Consider the following 6,367-nt stretch of genomic DNA (forward strand, 5'->3'; position numbering starts at 1 on the left):
AGGCCCACTGCCGGCACACGTCAGTAAGGTTCTCTTGGGCAAACACGCAGCCAGTTCACAGTTGCTGGCACGTAAGCATCTGTCTTGAGTCTCTGCAAACAATTTAGAATTCAAGGCCAACCAGTGTGGAGGAATGCAAACTCATCTTAATGCTGGTCTGAGCCAAACACATTTACTAAGGGAAATCTCTAGGCAAAAATGATAATATTTTGCATTCTCAAGCCAAAGGAACGGATTAAAGAAAATTGTCATCGCATGTTCTACATTACCTAGGTCCAGCTCCCTCTCCCTTTGCTGGAATCCTGGTGACTTGGCCTCCTCCTTCCCTGGCTGGGGCCTCAGGGCACACCCAGATGTCATAAGATGGACCTTGGTGGGGGCCCAGGGAATGTGGTCGCCCTTCCATGGAAAGCCCAGCCCAGGAGCTGGACTTGTGCTGCTGAAACCTCAGCAAGGAGCGGTCAAGCAGGCAGGGGCACCGTAGTTCTCTGTAGACCTCTCATTAAAAAAATGGTGGATGCCAGGATGCGTGCACTGGCTCCTTGAATCCATGACTAAGTGCCTTGGAACGACTGAGGTTTCCCTCTCCCTGGCGTTTTCTGAGAATAAGAGCGATAGTCGTCTTGGTGGGGAGAAATGGTTGGAGGGCAGAGTGCCAAGGTCAAAGGCCAGACTTTAGGAACCTGTGTGTACCTGGGACAGCTGGTTCGAGAACTCAGAAAAGGGGATGTTGGAGTATAATGTCCACCTTCTGCGAGCTAGGACCGCCGTGACAAACAGAACAAGGCTGGGTACTGGGAGACTTGATTTTTCTCCTAGGTTCTACCACCAACTGGCTGTGCGACCTTGAACAAGATACTTTCCCTCTCTAGGCCTCAGTTTCCCCTTATATAAAGTGAGGAAGCTGGACCAGGTGGTCTGAAAACTTTAGAGTCCCAGTGATGTGTGCCCCTCCTCCTCCTGGTTCATTTCCAAATCCATCTCCCTTTAGAGGGGGGCAGGTAGATCAGTGCTGGCAGGGCACCCGAGGGCGCAGGTAGATGACCACCACCCCTGCAAATCTCCATCAGATTGGCTTCCAGGACTGAGGACACTCCTTCCCTCACTCCAGCACTTGGGACCAACACAGGTGTCTCTCAAAGCTACCCCCAGGAGCTCAGCACACAGCTAGGCCTGCCCTGCTGTTAGAACTGTGAGCAGTGGGCTGGTAATGCCAGGCAGTTCTTATCACCAGGCCCCGATGCCCTTCTGGGGCTTTAGAACAAATCTGCCCAAACTTGGGTCTCTCCAGAAGAGGAACCAGTCTCTCCTCTTTACTCTTGCAAAGTCCTCCTGTTTTTTCACTTCTCTAATCACATCTAGAGCATTCTACTTCCTTACAAAATGACTGCCCTTCTGGAGGCAGCTTCGAGCCTCCCTGATAACTGGCCACTATCCCATTGCCTTCTTCTCTGATGGCAACACCATGGAGTCCATCCTACTTCTGCATGTCCCTCCAACCACTAATATCACCAACCACCATCTTCCTTCCTTTTCCTTCCCTCTGCTGAAAAAGCATGGAGTCTCTGGGTGGGGCAAACAATTAAGCACTCAATTATTAGCCAAAAGCTTGGCAGTTTGAACCCACCCAGAGATACTTTGGAAGACAGGCCTGGCAATCTGCTTCTGAAAGGTCACAGTCTTGAAAGCCCTGTGGAGCAGTTCTACTCTGCACACATGGGGTCACCATGAGTCAGAATTGACTCGACGGCAACCGATTTGGTTTTGGTTTTTGCTGAAGAAGCAGGAGAGAACTTTGTCTCTGGGTGGAGTCTCATGTCCTTGGCTCCTCCAGCCTCTGTACAGGTCATGACACCTCTCTGGGAGAACCTGGTGCGTGTGTGTGTGAGTGTGGGTGTGTGTGTGCGTGTGTGAGTGTGAATGTGTGAAAGTGTGTACACAGTGAAGGGATAATCAGAGCGGAAAAGATGGGGAGGCATAAAGAGAGGAAGGAATTCTTTTTCCCAATGGAGTCCAGAGAAAGGAGGAGCTTCAGGGATGGACAGTGTCTTCCACTTGAAGGGCCATCTATAGCCCCAGGCTGGACCGAGAAGGGAACGGAGAGGGAACAAAGCCTGGAGACTTCCATGGAAAGGTGTCCATCATCTCTTCCCCATGGTGTGAGCATACCACATGTCTCCAGGTGAAATCTCCCAGGGACATTATCTCATTTGGGAACCAGCTAGTCCCAGTCCACACCCACTGCTGACTCTGGCAGCAGGCTGCTCTGACTGCTCCAGCGGGTTTTAGGGAGGCTGGGGCCAGAATGTCCACCCTGCCCAGGAGGAGAAGCCTGGTCAGTGTGTGCTTCTATGTCCTCTTGAATGTTTAAGGTGTAAAAATAGAGCCCACCAGGAACCAGGAAGCCTCTTCATGGAACGACAAGGGGCGGCGTGTTATCCTGTGATTTCTAATTCCCACATTAGTGCTGAGAGCCTGGAAGACAGCCTTGTATACGTGCAGAGGTGTTAACTGGGAAACAGCCTTCCATCACAATCTTATTTGGTCTTTCCTAGTGGCTTCTATTTGCCCTCGACTACCAACCGAAAGGTTAGCAGTTTGAACTCAGCCAGGGGCCCTGTGGAAGCAAGACCTGGCAATCTGCTTCTTTAAAGACTACATCTAAAACCCTCTGGGTGTTAAGTAGAACCCTATGGAGCAGTTCTACGCTGTCACACATGGGGTCCCCATGAGTCGGAACTGACTCAGCGGTAGCAAGTTTGGTTTTTCTTTTTCGTGGCTTCTAACATACTGTCTACACATAAGGAACACCACCTGTCTCACCTCGGAGCCTTTGCTCTCAGTTTCCCCCACCTATAAGCCTTCTCCTACTTCCTGGCCCCTCTTCTGCAGCCACCCATTCAGTGGGGCCAAGTGTATGCCCCACTGGCCCTGTGAATTCATCCCCCGCCCCCATCCTAAGTCTCTTCCTGACTGTCCTGAAATCAACCTGACCCTCCCCAGCTGTGTGGAGAGTCCAGGGGACAAGGTCCCTGCTGTATACTGCGTCTCATCCCCTTGAGGCTTAGACTAGCATTACAAACAGTAGGCACTCAACAAATACAAAGCAGACGTGTGAGCAAGTGGTTTCTCCCAAGTGGTGAGTCGCAACGTCGGGAGTTTTATCCCTATTGAGAAGGTGAGGAAAGGGAAGCTCCGAGATGGACTTGCCTGTGGCTCGGATGTGTCTGGTGCTAAGGTCTCATCCAGTCCCCCACCCCTTACTGCTTCCCAGGCAGGACACCCTTCACCCCTTTCCAGTGTCCCTATTAAAGCCAGCTGGGTCTGTAGGAGGGCAGGCAGGCCAGGAGAGCTCACATTGGGAGAAGTGGGTAAGACACTCTCCTCACACCCAAGATGACTTCCCACCATCTGGACTGGGAATGGTTCTGTTTACAAAACTTTTGAGTGGAAACACCCGTCCGTCAGTTTGCCACATTGTAGTGGCTTGCACTTTGCTATGATGCTGGAAGCTATGCCATCGGTATTTCAAATACCAGCAGGAGTTACCCATGGTGGACAGGTTTCAGTGGAGTTTCCAGACTAAGACAAACTACGAAGAAAGTCCTGGCAATCTACCATTGAAGGCCCTATGGATCACAACAGAATGTTGTCTGACATAACTGCTGGAAGATGACCCCCCTAGGTTGAAGGCACGACCCAAAAGCTTCAACAATGGACTCAGCCATACCAATGATCCTGAAGATGATGCAAGACCGGGCAATGTTTCAGTCTGTTATACACAAGGTCGCCATGAGTCAGAGCCGACTCGATGGTACCTGACTACAACATTGGAAAACCTACGCTAACCTTATCTTTGGTGCCAAAAGTGAGACTCCATTAACCAAGCCACGGGAGTTCTGCACGGTGTCCGGCACACAGCAGGCTCCCAATCAAGTTGACGAACAAACACATAAACGAACGGATGAATGAATGGATGAGCCTGGATGAGTTTATTGGATTAACTCCATGTTCCTCCAAGAAGGACAGTAGGTGGGACACAGGACAGCCTCCCTTTCCCCTTTGCCCTCCCTCAATTCAGCCTCCCCGCTCTCCAGCCAGGCCCTGGTATGTCCTCATGATCCACACTGGATGCCTGGGACCTCGGAGCCCTCCCTGGCCTGCACAGCCCTCTCCCCTACGTTAGTCTCACCCTCTCATCAAGCAACTTAACCTGTTTTCTGTCCCATTCCCTCAGTGTCCCACCTGTGCGAACGCGCTCATGACTTTTCACAACCTTCTCCCAACTCTCCAAAGCCTTTGCAGCTCTAGATAAGGAAGAATTCTCTAGATCAGAAACAATCAAGCAAGGGATGAGCAGCCCTGTGTGGTAGTGAGGTCCCGTCACCGGGGGTTTCGAGCAGAGGCTGGAATGTGTGCTGGGCGGGTGGGGGCTGAAAGAGACACTTACAGAGGGGCGGACTGAGAGAAGGAGAAATGCCCGTAGGAGCAAGGGCAGTTTTTTTTTTTTTTAAATCAGGAGTTTGCCAATGTGCTGGTTAAGCAGATGTCAAGCTTATGGAAAACAGGCCTAAAAACTGAGAACAGCAAACACCAAGCAAAATGTGCCGTAATTAGCACTGTTTTTCCTCCCAGCCCTGGACAGTCACCTCATGCCTTCATAGACCGCACGGGTCACACTTCCTTCAAGAATGAAACTCACTGGTTCATGAAAGCCCGTGCATGTGTCTGTCTTATACTATTTCTTCCTTCCCCTGGGCAGGAAAAGTGATCAAAGCGGACCTCCTTCCCCAAGCTTCCAAGAGCTGCTATGAAGGGTGTGAAAACGCACCGAGCTGAGTGGAACACTGGAGCCAGGAGGCGTGACCACAGGTACACACACACCTGTAGGGTCTCACCAAGACAGGATCTGCTGAGTGCACTCGGCCTGGCTGCTGCCTTCCTCTACTCCCTTCCCCATGGCCCAGGCTCCTGAGAATCCCCAGATTCCATCTTCATCCAGCTCAGCCCTGCCCTCTGCGCCCCACCATCAATCATTCAGCTGCCTATAGGCCATATTCACTTGGATGTCCCGTAACATCTCACACTCCACACAGCCAAAAAGGAACCCTAGGTTTTCCCTGCCAAACTCACTTTTCTCCAAGCCTCCTCATCTCAGGAAATAGCATCACCATTCACCTGCAGGAGAAAGATGTGGCAGTCTGCTTCTGTAAAGATTTACAGCCTTGGAAACCCTATGGAGCAGTTCTACTCTATCATATAGGGCTGGAGCCCTGGTGGTGCAGTGGTTAAGAGCTTGGCTGCTAACTAAAAGGTCAGCAGTTCAAATCCATCAGCCACTCCTTGGAAACCCTATGGGGCAGTTCTACTCTGTCCTGTAGGGTTGCTTGCTCTGAGTTGGAATCAACTTGACGGCAACAGGTTTTTATCAACTCAGTGGCAATGAATTTGGTTTTGGTATCCACTCAGTTGCTCAAGTGAGAAGCCTGGATGTTGTTACTCGTGATTTTCCTTCATTTCCCATCAGCAAGGAAACCCTGGTGGCACAGTGGTTAAGTGCTATGGCTGCTAACCAAAAGGCTGGCAGCTCAAATCTGCTAGGCACTCCTTGGACACTCTATGGGGCAGTTCTACTCCATCCTATAGGGTCGGTATGAGTTGGAATCAATTCGTTGGCAACGGGTTTGGTTTGGTTTTGGCTTCCCATCAGCAACTCCTGCAAGTTTTACCCCCCCGACTTCCTCTCAAATGTATCCACTCTTCTCTATCTCCTCGGCATCGCCCAGACCATTCATCCTCATCATTTTGTGCCTGCGCTTTTGTAAGAATCTTCTAACTGATCCCTCGATTCAATTCTTGGTCAGCTTCAAGCTATGCTCTTCACAGATCACCCAGAGTGATCTTTTACATGCCAATTAAATCCTGATGCTTTTCAGCTTAAAACTCTCTGGGGCCGTTTCATAGCATTTAGAATATTCCAGACCTTTCTCCAAGGCCGACTAGGCCCTGCAGAATCTGCCTTCTCCTGGGAGACGATCTTCATCACTTCCTTCCTCTCTGTTCCTCAAACACACCAAGCTCTTTCCCACTTTGGAAGTCTTTGCACTTGCTGGAACAAACACTCTTACCTAAGATCTTTGTTTGGCTGGCTCCTTCTCATTCTCCAGTTTTATTAATGTTACAGCCTCTGGGAAGTCTTCTCTGACCACGCTGTGAAGAACCCATTATTCTCCTTCATAGAATCTTCTTAATTTATTTTATAACTAAAATAAGTACAGAGCTATTTGCTTTCTCTGACACTGTCTCCTTTCACACTGGAGTTTAAGTTCCACAGGGAAGGGACTGGTGATGTGCTGGAGTCTGCTCA

The sequence above is a fragment of the Trichechus manatus genome, unplaced genomic scaffold (genome assembly GCF_000243295.1).
Source record: "Trichechus manatus latirostris isolate Lorelei unplaced genomic scaffold, TriManLat1.0 scaffold00030, whole genome shotgun sequence".
NCBI classification, from domain to species: domain Eukaryota; kingdom Metazoa; phylum Chordata; class Mammalia; order Sirenia; family Trichechidae; genus Trichechus; species Trichechus manatus.